Raw genomic sequence first — 19,151 nt, 5'->3', positions numbered from 1 at the left:
GAATCTCTTTCATCAGACAAGACATCTAACGATGTGAAAAGGAACAAAAAGTCCAGAATAGGTGAGAAACACACACAGGGCTATGTAAGTGACGCAGGGGAAAGGTAGAGTGCAGGCATCTATCTCAGCCAGCCCCTCAAGGAGCTAATCGGTTCCATAGGAAATTGTCAAAACAACTGTTTCACTGAAACTTAAACACCAGCCATCATCCCCGTTATATTGTTTTGTAGGCGCCACTCATCTTTCAACTTCAAGAGCTCGGAAACTGTATCACTTAGTTTTGAAAATATACTAATAAATACCATACCTTGCAGATTCATTTTAATCAGCCCTGTCTTGAAATAGCTGTTTACTAATTTTGCATAATATAATTAAATTCCCAAACACTATACTTAAGAACCATTAAAGATATGACTTATCCTGATGAGAGTTGGGAAATTCCAAATTTAGGATGTCTACAATCCCTGCTGTTGTGAAAATAAGATTCTCCACGAGGACAGCAAATTGGAATGAGAATTAAAGACTACAGTTTCCCTTTTATTAAATATTATGATACATGAAGAATACAAAAGGTAGGAGGCTCAGGCAGGCTGAGAATCTGATTCAACATTTTCTCCCCTGGTGAATCCAGTACACAAACACTGATTTTGGCATTAGGTTTCACAAGCTCCTAGCTGGAAAGGTTTACAGCAAAAGGAAGAGAGGTGTGGAGAAGTAAGTTAATAATTTCTTCTACCTTCCAGACTACTGATTCTTTCTCTGTCATTTAATGTCTCTCCCTCCACCCCTCCCTCCACCACCAAGCAGGACATCCTTAATTTCTCCCTCTTCCCTTTGCATATTTTTGACAGTCTCATGTCTGAACATTCTTATCCATCTCACATGGCCTTTGTCCTAGTGAGGCCCTCATCATGTTATACCTTATCTGGTTTATTGCAAAGGTCTCCCAATTAGTTTTCCACTCTCCAATATCTTTTTACTCCAGTCTTTGCTACTCACGCTGTCAAATTAACCTCTAAGAGGTTGTATATTTCACTTCCACTATTCAAATCCCACCAATTTTCTTCAAACTCTTGTTGCTGGAATCCAAATTTGCTGGCCATATTTCTAATATATTTTGAAAGCTCCTCTACTCAAAATTGTTCTTCTTTCCCCCTAAAAAAGTAGGTTAATGACCTAGACAGTGCTTGGTACATAGAGGGGAGAATAAGAAATATTAGTTTATTCTGCTTGGGATAAAATAAAGCTATTATAGTCCTAGACCTTTGCCTGTATCTTCCCTTTTATCTAATGTACTCCCTTCTCTTAGCTGCCTGTCAAAATCTGGTCTTTTTAAAAAAAGATAAAGTTTCACCTCTTCTGTGAAGCCTTTCCTATCTAGTCATTGTGATTATTCCCTTTCTAACCTTCTGTAGCAGTTGCTTTTCCATAGCACCATTTGGTTCCAGTCCAAGGGAGAAGAAGTGGGGGTATTTGCCCACTAACTCCAATCTAGCACAGGTTGAGAGCTGCTTCGGGGAGCATGGGCTCCCTGGAATATTGGCCTGACCCATGCATTGACCAAGAATGATTTCAGCCCCCCAAGACCCCACCCCACCCCCGGCAAGAAAAAAAAATGCTCAGCCAGAAGAAAGTCTTGCAGGTCTTGCAATAGAAAGCTGTGGAAATGTAAGGGCATATTGAGGTCCCAGGAGCATGGGAGGGGCGTCCTTCCATGGTGTCTTATTGTAGGGAAGTACTAAGAGTTTCCCCAGGGAACCTCTTATATGTCAGATGGCCTCTTCCCAGCTCCCATGCTGTAGCAGACACCCTAACCCCTCAAAATGTCAGTGTCAGCAAGTGACTTTAAGAATTCCTTTCTCTGCCTGCTAGACCTCTGGCAGGAGGCACCAAAATGCCTAGGAAGCAGTGGATTAGTATGATGTTCTGTGGAATGTCAAGATAACCAAGATCCTTTGGATTATATTCTGTCAAAGAGCAGTAAACATCACCCTGGGGTGAGGCTCTGATTGAGTACAACTGTTCATCCCAGGTGACTGGAAGCTGCTTTTGATCCTAATTCATGGTGCAACCTGAAGGGTATATGTGCCAAATAAATAGTCACAGACCAAGTTCCCAAGTGTGAGATGCTATGTAGATATGTTCTAGAACATATCAACACTGATATGACACTGCATTCAGCACAGCTGCTGTGATTAGGCTACTACTTGATTAAGCTTACAGTGGTCAACCATAATTTGCCATGATCTACCTGGATTTTTTTCAAGGGCTAGGTTGGCATATTAAATGCAGTACCCTGGGTTTATACTCTGAAGCTTGTCTACAGAATCTTTGACATCTTAATGGAGATACTAGGAATGAAAAAACACAGCTGCTTTCACCACGGAAGAGTTGGAGACTTGGATCCACTTAGATGGTTTGATCTGGGAAAACTAAAAGAACCAACCATTGATTTACGTAAATGATAGATACCATTACTAGAAATATAAGGGTTGTGAAATGTTCTGGCTATACAACGTTAAATGGTTCAAAAGTTACCTACGTGAGAAGCAGCAAAAACTGGCGAGGTAAGGGGCTGGAACTTCAAAGTATGAAGCAAGAGTGGTGGTGCAAGCCTAGGTCCTAAACTCATTCATGAGAAGTAGCTGTGGTCACTTCTGGACCAGGCTGGATAAAACTTAACCTTGACTGTATATATTACACATGGTATTTAGACTGAATAACTCAGACTTAGAGAAATACAGTTGTGTTTTTGTTTTTGTTTTTGTTTTTTAGACAGGGTCTCACTTTGTCACCCAGGATGGAGTGCAGTAGCATGATGAGATCAGGGCTCACTGCAGCCTCAACTTCACCAAGCTCAGGTGGTTCTCCCGTTGCCTTAGCAACCCTCCCACCCCCACCCCAACCTCGTACCTGGGACTACAGGTGCAGGCCACCACGCCCAGCTAAGTTTTGTATATTTTGCAGAGATGGGGTTTCAGCATGTTGTCTGGGCTCAAAGCAATCCACCCACCTCAGCCTCCCAAAGTGCTGGGATTACAGACATGAGCACCTGGCCATACTTATGTATTCTGATATCATTTTTTGGTGGCGATAAAAAGTCAGGGTTGGGCCTTCCCTGGGGGACTAGTTGTTTCCACTCTCAGTCATCCTGGGAAGAGTCAGCTCCTAGGACAAGGCAGAGATTATAGACAGGTTTTCAAGGACATAATACTTTGAGAAGAAGATAAGCATATGAGCAGTGATTATTAAAACAAATAATTATAAGAAAAAAACAGAACTGAGTTATCATTATTTTCATCACAAGTTTAGCTGCCTAAGCAGGTTTAGCCTGCAATCCTATGAACCAGTTCCACAGAAGGGAAACACACAACCCTTATCAAAGACCCACACAACTAAAAAGCAACTGTTTCATCCTGCAAAATAATTTCCAAGATGATAGAAACTATGCCAAGAAGAAATGGACTAAGGTCAAGGATAGAGGAATGAGCAAAAGAGCTCAGGAAAAAAAGCAGTGGTTATATTGGCTTTACTCCTCTCAAAATGTTTGATGGAAAAGACCAACTCTCCATGGACAGTCAAGTATTTATACTGATGCTGCTGGAGGCTCTTTGAGGTTATAGTAGGTTATTACTGACCAGCTCAGGGAACTAATTTGCAGGGACAGGCCTATGTCTGCGTCTTCTCTAGTCATAACTCCCTCCTACTGCTCATAGGATCCATTAGGGGCCTGTGCAAGGCAATGGATTTCTACACTCCCATCATCAGAATGCGGAGTTTTCTCCCCATGCCTCTTAGGGAATTTTGTTTTATGACATCATTTGATTTTCAGTGTCCCATCTCCACTGATTTCCCAGGCAAATAAACCTACTAAAGCTCATTAGAAAACCAACACTTCACGCAGTTACAAAAACCACCGCTATTTATAGGGCATATGCTCTTAGGTGTTACTAGGTAATATTAGGTATTATTCTACCACCACTGGATAGATCTTAATTATTGCCAAGTATACAATAATAAAATGTAAGTACATTATTTCAGGCTTCATATCACATAAAAAATGCTAAACATTACACCTGTGAACTGGTCACTTCTTTTCACAAATGTGTCCCTCTTTGCCTTTGTTCACAGTGCTGCCAAGTGTTATCCTTTTGTCTGAAGCTAATGGATGTGCCTCCACTTCGTCTACTCTCAGCAGCTGTGACCATCATCTAAATGAATATAAGAATTGAATTAACGTGCAGTGAGTGCCCACAGTGTCCTGAACTATATTAAAAATGATGATTGATGGCTCTGTGGAATAAGTTCCTATTTTCTTTGAAGCTCAAAATCTGTGTGAGGAATAGATTAAAACTATCTCATACATAGTTTACCTCCCAACTGTGAACTAATAAGATGGGTAACTCATAAGAGTATTATATCTGATTCTGGGGTTTATTTCTTTACTAACTTGTAGAGGTGTGGATGAGATTTTGAGAATTCATAAAACTTTAATCAAAATAACAAAACCACTATGTGAAGCTCTGTTTCTGCCAGGAAGATGTTCAGTTTCCTCTTGGTATTTCATTTCAGACTGAAGAAACTATCCCTGTGTTAGTTGGGACCCACAGAAAATAGAAGGCATGCTCTGATGGGGTTTCTGAAGAGACTGTAATGAAAGAAATTTTTGCAGAGGCTTGGGTGTGATCAAGGAAACCTACAGGCAAAGCTGAGGATTCCAAGGATAGTACCAGAGCAAGTCATTACCACCCTGAGAGCTGAGCCCTGACAGAGTGAGGGAAGATGCATGTCATTGGATCCTGGGAGAGCTGAAAGAGAGTAAGGGGGTTTGCTGGGGAGGCACGATCATCAGGGAGGGATGCAGCTACCGCTAGGGCTGCAGTTCCAAGCAAAGGGAGCAGGGAAGACATACTCTGACCTCTGTCTTCCTGCTCTTCCATCTCTTGCATTGCTTCCCATTGGCCAAGTCCAACCGGAAACGAGAGGGCAATGGAACCCAGATGATGGAGCCTGTGGAGGTCAGGATAGAGGAGGGTAGAGAATGGATTTGAGGAAGGGCAAATGGTGAATGACCAACACAATCACCATCTAGACTAACACAAAATGCCGCCCTCTATTGAACTGTCTTTTCTGGTTCTAAGATAGTATTTCCCCAAATATATTCCAGATGGGTGCTCTGTGTTGCAGGGGGGTGGGTTTGGGGAGAGGAGAATTTCTTGTGCATACATTCATTTGGGAAACACTGGATTAACATATTAAACTCTGGATCAACACACCAAACAGAACTCTTTACTCAAGAAATTTTCAAAACTGTAGTATGTACATAATTTTTTTAACAAATAATTATTGAGAGTTACGTGATGAGCCAGGTTCTGGACCTGGCTAGTGATATGATGAATAGGACAGACACCCACACTTGCAGTACTCACAAACAAGTGGAGGGCAGACAATAAGCAGTAAACCAAAAACTAAATAATTACAAAGCGTCTGATGAAGCTCCCAATGGGAATGAAATGTGCAGCATATCTCATACATTATTTAGTTTCATAAATCTTTGTTTCTGGAAATCTTTTGGAGAGTGAAAGACTCTCTTTGAGAAAGGCCACTCTAAGTTTTTATCAACTATTGGTTACATATTTTGGTCTGGAATTTACATGATTAAATGCTCGATACTTAGTTTTTGATAACAGCTTTTCATCCTGCTGGCCCTAGACAGTCGAAGAGCAAACCTGATATTTATGGAAAATGGGGAATGGGAAGGTAACACAAAAAGGAGAAGCAAAAAAAGGAGAACACAAAAAAAGGAGAATCTTAGTTGTGAAAGCCATTTAAATCAACTTAGCATTTTTCTTGCAATGTAGACTTTTCCTTGAGTCTATCCTGTAAGGCAAGGTGATATTGTTACTAAAGTTACCATTAGGGTGGATGTGCATGAAGAAGGTAAACCTATCACCCGATTTTTTTTTGGGGGGGGGTGGGGTTTACAGTGTTTATTTCTTTGTTTCATATTTTCTTTTTTTAAATTTTCTTACTATTATACTTTAAGTTTTAGGGTACATGTGCACAATGTGCAGGTTTGTTACATATGTATACATGTGCCATGTTGGTGTGCTGCACCCATTAACTTGTCATTTAGCATTAGGTATATCTCCTAAAGCTATCCCTCCCCGCTTCCCCCACCCCACAACAGTCCCCAGAGCGTGATGTTCCCCTTCCTGTGTCCATGTATTCTCATTGTTCAATTCCCACCTATGAGTGAGAACATGCAGTGTTTGGTTCTTTGTCCTTGCAATAGTTTGCTGAGAATGATGGTTTCCAGCTTCATCCATGTCTCTACAAAGGACATGAAATCATCCTTTTTTATGGCTGCATAGTATTCCATGGTGTATATGTGCCACATTTTCTTAATCCAGTCTGTCATTGTTGGACATTTGGGTTGGTTCCAAGTCTTTGCTATTGTGAATAGTGCTGCAATAAACATACATGTGCATGTGTCTTTATAGCAGGATGATTTATAATCCTTTGTGTATATACCCAGTAATAGGATGGATGGGTCAAATGGTATTTCTAGTTCTAGATCCTTGAGGAATCGCCACACTGTCTTCCACAATGGTTGAACTAGTTTACAGTCTCACCAACAGTGTTAAAGTGTTCCTATTTCTCCACATCCTCTCCAGCACCTGTTGTTTCCTGACTTTTTAATGATCGCCATTCTAACTAGTGTGAGATGGTATCTCATTGTGGTTTTGATTTGCATTTCTCTGATGGCCAGTGATGATGAGCATTTTTTCATGTGTTTTTTTTTTTTTGGCTGCATAAATGTCTTCTTTGGAGAAGTGTCTGTTCATATTCTTCACCCACTTTTTGATGGGGTTGTTCGTTTTTTCTTGTAAATTTGTTTGAGTTCATTGTAGATTCTGGATATTAGCCCTTTGTCAGATGAGTAGGTTGCAAAAATTTTCTCCCATTCTGTAGGTTGCCTGTTCACTCTGATGGTAGTTTCTTTTGCTGTGCAAAGTAAAGTCCGCAGGGGTTCAACAAAGATGGAGAAAGCAACTGTCTGGAGTCATTTGTTCATAATGCACATTTACATGACTTTTTGTTAGAAAGCTCTTCACAAAAAAATGTATGGCCTGTTTGTCATAGATGTGATTTGGTGCCCCACCTCCATTCTCTTTACTGGGCCTGTGCACGCCACCCCAGCTGTGAGTATCGCTTGCTATTGCCTCCTAAGAGCTCACAGCTGCCCCTTCTCCAGTCTCCTCTGCCCTCCCCTCTTCCAAGGGGAAAGTGCTCTTGAGTGTTTTATGCCAGAGGTGCCAGTGAATCAGGCCAAGGCTCCACTTTTCCTAGGCCATATCCTTGCTGACTCTTTCCCCTTCACTCCTTCCCTGGTAAATTATTCCCAAATAGCATCTCCATAGTTGTGGTCCCCTGTTTTCATCAGGCTCCACAGGAAACTGGAATCAGAAGAGATTTGGAAAAAGTCACACAGCAAGGTAATGCCAGGACATGAAAGACACCATCAGCCTCTTTATACTGTGCTCACTGGTCTTTCCATTTGCCCCACGGAGATCTAGCACATTTGCTCATTTAATAGCTTTCTATTTTGATTTCTCTTCAAAAAGAATATATGTGCAGAAAAGCTTATTGAACTAGCTGTTCTCCACATCTATGAGAAGCTATTATCCACATCTGTTATCCACATTTATGAGAAGCTGAGCTATTTAGATCATTTGTCACAATTCTTCTGTTGACCATTGATGCAAATTATAGACATAAATATCTACGAAGAAAATTTAAAATGTGAGCTTCCAAGACCAGCACTCCAGTAAACTCTTTAAAGTGATAGCAAAGGTTACAATCCTTAAAGAACCTTTGCCACATATTAAATGTTGTTAGAATATATAAGCATTTGCATTGCATATTATGATTTATAATACACTATCATGAATATTTTATTCATCCTCCCAGTAACCTTGTGACTGGAGTAAAGTATTGGGATCTCTATTTTATAAATGAAGAAACTGAAGTTCAGGAATATTAAGGGACTTGGTCAATGTCTAATAGTGATTAAGTTGCATAGTGAAAATTTGACAGTTTTTTTATTAGCAAATTTTGAACCTTTCTACTTTATTGCCTATTTTATCTACTTTGTCATATTTTATCATTTCTTAAATTGTTAGACCTTATAACATCAGTGTATCATTTAGTCGTCATGAAACTCTGTAGCACTATTTGTATTCTAGAACACAGGACCTTCTAGAATTTCTATGGTGTAACAAAACAGACTGCATAATCAAACATTTATCCTATTTCTAGGAAGTTGATGTGTCAAGATTTTTATTTCTCTCCACTTGTTATAAATTTGACTTGTGGTTCTATAAAATTAATGTCCTTTGATTTCTCAGAAAACAGTGCATTCCCTACACAGAGGGTTTGGTTTTCAGAAGAACCAAACAGTACATCATTATTGATTATGTATTGCCTTTCCTTAAGAGCTGTTGAGAATGTGAATACTTTTCTAAATGGTTACTCAGACATAACACTTTATTTAATTCATTTCCAAAATTCAGCCTGTCTCCTAGCCAACTACAACACAGTTTACTTTAGAAATATCAATATATTGTTTCAGCAAAAAAAAAAGAAAGTCAAGCAAGAAAATATTGCCCAACTGTTAGCTTTTGTACACAGAGAAAATATATGGTTTCAACTAAGTAGGAGAAAATAGAAACCATTTCTTCTCTGTGGGTTAAAATAATATACACTCCATGTACAGTATCTTCTTGAGTCTATGCAGTTAAAAGTGACAATGGGACTGTTGATGAGCCAGAGAGAGAACACAGAACTATTGAGGGGCTCATGCGTATCTTAAAAATTATCATTCCAAGTGCCTTATGCACTTACTTCTAACTCTAGGCATGCATGAAACAGCCAAGCAAATTTCATGTAATTGCCATACTCTAACAGTTCCAGAGGGAAATTACTGATCACAGTTATTTACTTAAATACAAATGGGAAACTAAAGTAACCTCAGGGTCACACTGAAATAGCCCTTGACTTGGGTTATAACTTCAAAATTAATGGGAAAGAGCAGGCAGTAAGGCCATGGGGGTGCACTGAGCAGGCTCTCCATAATTAAAGACCCACAGGCAGACAAATGACATTATCCACCGCTCTGGGAAGGGAGACAGTTTACCCATTCCAGCAGATCTCTAAACATCAGTAGTTGTGAGTTCTTGCCACGTGGTTCTATGCCTTTAAGAAAGCAAGCTTCCTTCAGTGTTGTCGATGAACTGATGGTCATGGGCAGTCTTTCTAATCACTTTTAAATCTTCAGTAATCATGCTATCAAAGGATTTAAATATCATCCCATGCCTAGCATGGGGCTTCAGGCACCACACACAAAAAGTATCCATGGGCCGGGCACAGCGGCTCATGCCTGTAATCCCAGCACTTTGGAGGCCGAGGTGGGCGGATCACCTGAGGTCAGGAGTTCGAGACCAGTCTGGCCAACATGGTGAAACCCTGTCTCTACTAAAAAATGCAAAAATTAGCTGGGCGCGCTGGTGCGGCACCTGTAGTCCCAGCCATCGGGAGGCTGAGGCGGGAGCTTGAACCCAGGAGGCAGAGGTTGCAGTGAGCCGAGATCGTGCCACTGCACTCCAGCCTGGGCGACAGAGCAAGACTCTGTCTCAAAAAAAAAAAAAGAAAAAAAAAAGTATCCACGTACAATTAGCTCTAACAAGCATAGAGAGCTTAACTCTGCAATTTTCAAACAAACATAACTTGCGTGTTGATCAAGTCACTCAGAGCCAGAGATCTAACCTAGATTCTTGGAAGTACAATGCTCTTTGGAAGATTATTATAATAACAAGATGAAGTAAGAGTTAGAGTAGAACAAGAAACACATGACGAGCCCAGCCAACCAAACCCAAACACATTCAAGCAACAATTTAAACCTGTGGATGGGCTGAGATCATTGCAGACATCTGGCTATTTCATTATGGCTGGGTTTGGGTCACTGTGTGGGCAGTCTTTCCCCGGAGGTGGGTCTTCACACAAGGAAATAGCTCTGCTCTGGGGCCTCCCAAAACTTCTACTTTGGCCACTAGTCCTTAAAATTAAGATGCCAGAGAGCTCATTTTTAAGAAAAATGTGAACATAAGCAAGGCAAAGAACCCAAGTGATATAACAATAATGGAAAAAAGATTGTTTCTTTCAAGATAGCTGATAAAATTAGCAGAAATTAAGGTTTTTGTTTTTGTTTTTTGTTTGGAATGTAGTGTGTTTTTGTTTTGGTTTGTTGTTTTGGGTTGGGTTTTAGCTTTATCCACATAATTGCTTCTGATCTGCCTGGTCTTGGTGGTGATACACTAGATGTCAGGGCCCTTCTTAGGGTCCTGAAAGATCTCGTTAGAACCCAAGGTTGGGCTGCGTGCGGTGGCTCACGCCTATAATCCCAGCACTTTTGGGAGGCCGAGGCGGGCTGATTACCTGAGGTCAGGAGTTCAAGACCAGCCTGGCCAACATAGTGAAACCCCGTCTCTACTAAAAATATCAAAAATTAGCCAGGCGTGGTGGCACGTGCCTGTAATCCCAGCTATTCTGGAGGCTGAGGTAGGAGAATCTCTTGAACCCGGGAGGCGGAGGTTGCAGTAAGCCAAGATCATGCCACTGTATTCCTGTCTGGATGATAGCGTGAGATTCCATCTCAAAAAACAAACAAACAAACAACAACAACAACAAAAAACCAGGGTTGTTACAGGAGCAGCTAACTTGATTCTGATCAAGGCCACCATTCCCTAAGCTTTCCTGGCTTAGAAGGAGTGATTAACAGCACTTTAGAGACCAATAGTAAGAACGAGAGATTTTATTTTCACTGCACTTTCCCACATGACATTTGAAGGCACAATTGCTCTGAGAAGTTGAATAATGAGGAAACTGAGTCAAAGTTAAAGAATTACTTGCCAGTTGAAGAACTATTTCTCTATCAGAGAAACAGATAGAGCCACCTCTCCCAGGTGCAATAGAGCTTGCTTGTCAATAGAAGTGATTGGGATGAGCCAGCCACGAAGACGCCCACTGTTCTTCAGTGAAACTGACTCTCAGCAAGCACCTGAAAATAATCATGTTTTTGCATCTCTCTCTGATTCACCAGTGTCTTCCTTTGTCATGGATTTCTACTTCATTTCCACTTTACACTTTTTTTATGTGCAATATCAAACTGCTTTCAAGTACTTACAGAATTCTTGATGTGATATCTGGAAGATTTGAATTTAAAAATTTTCCCATTCCCAAGCCCTAACGTTCACGCTATCTTCTTCCCAGTATAACTGAATCAGATGAAAAGAGAAAACTAGGATTCAAATACCCATATTGTAGGCAGACTACAGAAACATTTGTCTATAACAAGAATTTCTGATATAACAAAATATTTTATATGCTTTCTCCCCAATTATTGCACATTGTGTTAATTTTTTTTAAATCAAAAATATTTAATATTTAAGTGAATTGTTTAACATGCAATGCTGGCATACTTGCTGCTGAGTACAAAAGCAATTTTAACACACCACTCAGTTGATTAAGTCATGTGTACACAAGATCACACATGACATACATTCCTTCAAGGTTGCCTTAAGCACAGGGACTACAACTACCTTCCTAGACAGTAGGATCAGAAGCCTATAATTTCTTCCAAAATCTTCTGTGGCTCTTTAAATGAAAGCTTTAGACAGAATACAAATTAAGCTACATGCAGAAAGAGGCATTTAAAAAAAAGAAGTTGAGGAGCTACCCTAATATTAGTTTACCATTCTTGTTTTAAAGAAATCTATTGTGTGATTTTATAATTAATTAAAGAAAAGGAGAATTACTCGTTTCAGAAAAGTAAAGTTAGATCATTTTTGTCTTCATGTTTTTAATGACTCATACGCAGGGTTTTTTTTAATGAGTGTTCTCTTTGTTTTTTGAAATAAATATTATCTGTTCTAAATGTAATGCTTTATTTTCAATTAATCCAAGACCTGAGAGCATTAATTATCTTAGCAGCAAGTCAAACTAAAACACTGATTACAGACATTTAAACTTTGACCCTAAGAAATAGTTACTCTTCAACGTGATTCATTTTTTTCTCCAGAGGTCTAATCTTTCAACCCTTCCCAGACAACGTATAATTCTGTTCCTTTGCCCTCTCTGAAATTACCCAAGTGCTGTCTGCCTTCAGGGGAGATTTACGGTCCTAATGGTAGAAGTGGTGAAGGTCAGCTGAAAGTTTCAGGTCTGTCTACCCAGGAACAAGGAATTCCTAAATAATTTCAGCAGTCCTAAAAATAATGATTGGTTTCAGCAACTCGATGACAGATAAACTACTACCCCATTTGGCAAAAGAGTTTGTTTCTCTACCGAGAAGAATTCATTTGCTGAGTTTCTCTGTATAATGACGATAACTGTGGGCAGAGTCAACGTGACTGACGGTGTAACATCATAAACAAGCCATTAAACCACAACCGCATCTCCTGGAGTTTGTGGGGTGATTTTCATTGCTCCCTTTTAAGTGCACACAGTGATGGTTCTCATGTCAGATATTTCACTTGCTTTCCTTAGGGCTGTGTAAGGCACTGTTTTATCATCCATCATGAAATCTCTTCAGACCTGGCTTCCCAACTTCTCTTAAAAGTTGTATGAGGTGGTTTCAACTAAACTCTTTTGAGGGTTTGGTCTTGAACTAGGTTAATGTCCATAAACTTTGTGAGCTAGAAGTTGACTCTGATTGTTAAAGTCAATTTTCTCTTACCTGAGAGGGGTTTACCTGTGGCTCCCCATGACTTCCTACCCTGCCTGTGGGTCAGTGCATGAAACGTTAAAAGATTAGATGGTGGGGGGATGAGAAGTGAAGGTACCAGAGGTTGGTGTAAGTGCCTGTAGCTCAACGTCCTTCACATAGCATGACGAAGGCAGATATTGACAGCCACTCATTTGGTGTTCACTAAGCCCATTTATGATTAACTCCTTAGCACCTTCCATATTCTTCCCTTACTAATTGCATGCTTAAATTCTAAAAGCAAACCTTGTCACAGGCGTGGCATCACATTTGTGAACAACTCCACAAGTATTTGTCTAAACAGTGATTCTCTTAATCAATTTTTCAGTCTCATGTGGACAAAAAGTAGAAAAAGAAACATACCAATAGCATAAAGCAAGAATCTGGAAATATCAGAGAGTTGAGTTCCCAAGACTTGGTTTAAACATGTAGGTGGCATCATAAAAAAAAATTATTTAAATAATAGAGAACTACAGTTTTTTTTCTACTCCATACCATCTCCTTTCAGTTTTAATTTCTAGAATTAGGATTATTCAAAAAGCACCAAATGAGACACCAAGCACATACTGTTCATGATCTCTGCTCTCAAAGAACATTCAAGTGTACTATTTTCCATAAAATCTTCACAAATCATTATCTTCCATTTCTTGGCCCTCATCTGCCTTTCTCAGCGGGTAACATTGACTTCCTCCCTTGATGTATACAACATCAGGGATCACATCTCAGACTTAAAATGTCTTCCAGGAATTGTTCCTTCTTAAATTTCTTTACTGTCTTCACCATTCCTATTATGTTCTGCTTCAGTAGTTTCCTACAGACTTCCCGTAGTCATTTAGTGTTGCTCCTTTTTTTTTCCAAGCTGGATTCATGTACAAATTAAATGACACAAACTATACGTATATGCATGAGCTGTTTGGCTTATTTTTGTCCTGACTTTAAGGTAAAACTCATTCAGTTTTAACAACTAATTATTTTATATCATTGTGCTGGTATGTATACCCCCAGAATACATACAGAAGAAAAGTTATTGGTTTTCTAAATATTAGGCCATTACCTCACTAATTGCTATTCTTGTTTAGAGCTACTTATGCAGGCTTGAAGGTCATAATTTAGCCTGGATTCCTTAAATAAGTTTCTGCCTTATTTTTACTCCTTTATTTAAACTTGCTTTGTCCCTTTTTTCATCCTTCAGTTTGATTATTAATCACTTGTCCTTGTTTTCTACCAAACTTAGATTAAATTTCTTAAAAAAAAATCTCCCAAATACTAAATCAGCATTTCCTATGCAGCAAAAGACACAATTATTCACGTTGTGCTGAGGATTTGCCATCTATCCACAATAACATCTGCTTCAAAAACAAAGTCAGACATATGACTTTTGTTGATTTTTATATTTTTGTTTCTGGCTTTCTCAGATGCTCTGGATTTATTGCCCCATTACTATGATTTGGTCCCTTCTTCATCTTTGTATTGTTGACCCTTCCATCTATTCACTGATACAACTACTTTCCTTCAAAAATGGAAATAAATCTGCCCAAACTTGGGATGGAATTATAATTTATTCTTTCAGTTGACTTCCTTGATTGGTTTCCTACTTTTCTTTAAGAGTAACGGATATTTCATGTCATCTCTTTGTCCTTGCTTGTCTACTAGAGTCAACACCTCACAGTAATTTGACAAAAGTCAGGTAGCACTGGTTACACACACATTTTTCTGACACCCAATAAATTCTACACGAGTTCCCTAAGGTTTAATCAAGATAACTTTCTAGTTCTTGGCTGAGCAAATGAACCTTTCTTGATGTTTTCCAGTGAAGGGAACTAGCATTTACTGAGTGCCTTCCCTGCATCTGTCATTATACCACATTAACTCATTTAATTACTGCAAACAGACTCATGAAGTATGTACTATTATTCCTATTTTGCAAATAGGAAATCGACCACCTCACAGGTGAAGCGACTTTGCACAAATTACATAGCTGCTAAATAGCAGATGGAATTAGTGCCCATGCCAGCCTGACTTCAGAATAGCTGCTTTGTCTACAATATATTATTCTGTCTCTAAACCAATTCTACCTTTCAAGAAACAAAAGAACAAGACCTACCAACCAACCTTCTCCCCAAGCCAGAATAATAAATACAATTCACACTTTTTGGTAATGGCTCACCATATATTATTCCCAGGCGAGCTGGGGCAAGCAAGTCATTCTGTAAGTGTTCATGCTAGAAAAACTTCTTATAAAATCATTTGTTACCTTTAGTTCCTAAAGTTTATTTAGATCTCTATTCATACTATTCTTATAACTTAGTATCACCAACACCTAGCTCCTTGAACCAAGCCAAAAACTATTAGCTTGTTCTTAAACATTGTTGATTCTGAGTATATATAGCATATTTGTATCTACAAAATAAGCATCAACCATTAGAAAATTTAAAAAAACTTTTAAAATTTATCTCTATGATTCATCTAACATTAAATAATTGAATATATATTTGAAAGCATCTGGATTTTCGACTACATGTCTTCATTTTCTCCCAGCTGTTAAGCACATAAATTCTGCCTGTCGGCTGGGCGTGGTGGCTCATGCCTGTAATCCCAGCACTTTGGGAGGCCGAGGCGGGCGGATCACGAGGTCAGGAGATCGAGACCATCCTGGCTAACACGGTGAAACCCCATCTCTACTAAAAAAAAAAAAATATTAGCCGGGCGTGGTGGCAGGTGTCTGTAGTCCCAGCTACTCGGGAGGCTGAGGCAGGAGAATGGCGTGAACTCGGGAGGCGGAGCTTGCAGTGAGCCGAGATCACACCACTGCACTCCAGGCTGGGCGACAGAGCGAGACTCCGTCTCAAAAAAAAAAAAAAAAAAAAAAAAATTCTGCTTGTCATTATCTCTTATTTGTTCTTCCTTTATAGATTTTTTTTTTTTTTTTTTGGTTTTGCCTCCTTCAGTCCATTCCCACAAACTTGGTCCACGGATTTTTATTCTTTTATTGCTGTAAAACCTTCCTCTCTCTGTGTCTAATTCATCCGACATACCATAATAACCACTGTAATCTTTTTAAAGCTTTGCTTTCATCCTTTTACCTCCTTGAACAAGCATTTCCAATTTCTACCTGTTTCATCAAATATGAAATTCCTCTAACTGCTGAGCTCTCAGAAATCATGCCCGGCTCCCATCACACTCCTTTCTCACTGTTCCTCAGCACAAAACCTTCACTCTGATTAGGTTGGTTCTCTCTTTGGGTTCCATATGAGTCTTTGCTATATAGCCTAAGTCCCAGATCTGAGCCAATGCCATGTGGCTGCCTTGATTTAAAGCCTTCTCCACATCCTACTCCTGTTGTATAACTGGATGTGCATATGATCGAATGAACTGCTGATAGACAGCCAGAGCCTAAAGATCAAAGACACCAGGTAGCCTGGAGAAGGTAGAGGAAGCTGTCCTGCCGGGAAACTGAGTGTCAGTAATGGACCTAAGAGGGATGAGGAGTAGAAGGAAGGGGAAAGAAGGGAGGAAACGTATGGGAAAGGGGTTAAACCAGTGTTACCCTTACTGGAACAAGGGTCTTGAAGAAGTAAAGCATGAGTAATTTCTGGACTTTAGGAACTAACGGGAGATCATCAGATGTCAATGAACTAACTGGAAAAGTTTCTATTCTCCTTGTGTAGAAGCAGAGAGTTTAGATTCTCAAGAGAGAATCTTGCCCCGTACCTGTGGGCAAGGTGACTCAAGGCTGCAAAGATCAGAAAATGATAATATCAGGGTACCAAGTAGAGGGTTACAGCATTGAAATTCCCAAGGGCGATTCAGCAGCTTTAAAGAGAACCACAACACGAGACTAATTCCCGCTTTCACAGAGGGCACGTTTGCTCAGTCTCACAATGCCCAATAGCTTCCCTGTAACACCAGGACTGTTTCTAGGCTTATGTGAAACTTATGTTTTTGCTTATGTAAGTGTGTGATTGCAGGGGGATGGTCTTTAATACAAATCTTAAAGCTGCAGAGCTAGGCCAAAACCAGGTCTTTGAAATTTTTTTCCCTCTTGAAACTCGTGAATCTTTTTATTCAACTGTATATGAATCTGGAGATCTGTGGGTAGAAATTAATCTTTCTAGAGCTTCAGAGTGCCAAGGGGAATTTCATTTTGGAGTATTTGGATGGTAACAAAATAATCCTAAAGTTGCTATTCGTGTTATTACACAACATCTTCTCTGGTAGGGGAAAGTGGGGTCCAGAAGTTTGTCAACAAATACAAAATCTCTAACAATAGCCTTAACCAGTCTAGGACTGGCTGTATTCTAACTTGGGACAGGAGTTTTAAAGAGGCTCTTAATTATGCAGTCAGCATTGGGAATAAAGCAAAAGGTTTATTTTCCAGTGTGATGCTCTTGAGGAAATGTATAGGCATAGCTGGTGAGTTCTGTCAAATTACTTAAACTCTTTAAGTCCCAGATTCCTCAACAATAAAATGCATAGAATTATAGTACTATGGTCTAATAATATTGTTGTGGGAATTGAATGAGATCATACATGTAAAAACCTGAGCACATCTTCTGGGACATGGCAAGTGTTTTATTATGAGAAGCTATCTAAATTTATTGAATGCATACAATAGCCCCTTTTTTTGCTCATTGTTTGGAAATACAATGTATTTCATAAGTAACTAAAGCCTAATTCTGTATTAAAACTTTAAGATGTCAATTTTTTTAGTTGAAAGTATTTCTAAAATGTGTTTCATACATGTGTATTCTTCTTAATTACGTAAGTAAGGTTTCTTCTAGGAAAGGGGCAGAGGGGGCTTTGTGGAAGGATATTGTACTTTCTGGATTTTCAGTTGTTGCATGTTTTTAAAAAATTAGACCCAAAAGTGATGCTGACAAGGGCTAAGAATTTCAAGACTAATAACAAATTTGTTTCCATCTTAGTCTTTATTTTCATCCTCCCAAAACACCTCTCAAGCCCTGAAGGGAAGGAATTAGCCTGTTTATTTAACAAATATCTATGGGTGCCTACTTTGTGCCAGGAATTGTTCTAGATGCTGAGTAAATAGCAGGACATAAAACAGGAAAAACATCCCTGTTCTCATAAAGCTTATATTGTAGTAGAGGCTTACATTCAGATAAACAAACAAACAAAATGCTTTATGTAAGATAGTAAAAGGTAACAAGTACTGGGTGGCTTGGTGGGGGGTATACTTTTCAGTAAGTAGTCAGGCAAACCCTCGCTGGTAAAGTGATGTTTGATTAATGTCATACATTTGTTTAATATAGTTGTTGCCTGGGTATCCAATTTTAGGCCTGATATAAGTTGTTGAATTCCAGGTTTACCCTGTCACCCTTGCCCTGGTTAAAACTTCCCCTCCCCATGTGGTTGTTTTTGGATAGCCCACTTATTCATCATTTCACTGACCCAAAACTCAACACTACCCAAAGCTGCTGATCGTGATAAAAACCTAATGGCCAACGCCAGAGTCATGTAAATAAGTTCCCGCCTTGCGCATGTTTTCCTTAAACTAACCAATCCACAACACATGAAGGAAAGCCTAAGGGATAATACCATGGACCTTGAGAAAGGCATAGTTCCACAGGTTCTCTCTCTCTCTCACCCCAGCTGCACTCCCTACCACCGTTGGATTCCTCACGTCAGCACCCCTAACCTCTCTGAGTGATGTGCATAATAAATTTATTCTGTTTCATGCCTTTTGTTTCACCACCTCATTGCATTTCACCCGACACACACACACGGGAACCTAGTCCCCTCCCCACCAGTCTGTCCTGGAGAGTGACTATCTGGGCTTATGGCTACTCTCAAGAGAGAGATCTCAAGACCCAATTAGAAAAGATCACAGCAATCAAAGACATGAAGGAAATGCAGGAGAAGGAATATAGAATAATGGAGAAAGCCCATTCCAGGCAGAGGAAACAGCACCATAAAGGCCCTGAGGTAGGTAGAACCTCACCTGCCATCAAGGAACAGCAGCAGGGAAAGGGATTGTGATGAATAAGACAGAAGGGAGTGGGAGGAAATGAGATCAGAAAAGGTTTGTAGGATATGAAGGTTATTTTCAGGACCTTGACCTTTCCTCTGAACCAAGTGTTTCCCTCCAGTGTTTTGAGCGGAGGAATAATTTGACTTAAGTTTTCAAAAGGTCTTGAAACTCCAGCTGCTGAAAATAGACTCTGGGGTAAAGGGTGGGGACAGAGATCAGTATAGTCATCTGGGTGGGAGATGGTGTGGCCAGGGAAGTGATTACATTCTCGATGTATTTTGAAAGTAGACTTGCTGATGGAATTGGTGTAGGATGCAAGAAAGAGTATCCATAATGACG

General features: G+C 39.7%; 1 long non-coding RNA gene across 1 annotated transcript in view; it reads left to right on the top strand.

Moving 5' to 3' along the window:
* Window positions 1-3,044: 3,044 nt before the first annotated feature.
* Window positions 3,045-19,151, top strand: part of LOC107973702 (uncharacterized) — an 88,077-nt gene continuing 71,970 nt past the window's right edge. Inside the window, exons 1-3 of the long non-coding RNA XR_008546602.2 lie at window positions 3,045-4,023; window positions 4,132-4,243; window positions 4,573-4,818. This is a non-coding gene — a long non-coding RNA (uncharacterized LOC107973702). The remainder of the gene's footprint in view (window positions 4,024-4,131; window positions 4,244-4,572; window positions 4,819-19,151) is intronic.

Source organism: Pan troglodytes, chromosome 13 (genome assembly GCF_028858775.2).
Source record: "Pan troglodytes isolate AG18354 chromosome 13, NHGRI_mPanTro3-v2.0_pri, whole genome shotgun sequence".
Lineage (NCBI taxonomy): Eukaryota > Metazoa > Chordata > Mammalia > Primates > Hominidae > Pan > Pan troglodytes.
The sequence above is the reverse complement of the archived record's forward strand: the minus strand, read 5'-3'. Positions and strand labels throughout refer to the sequence as shown.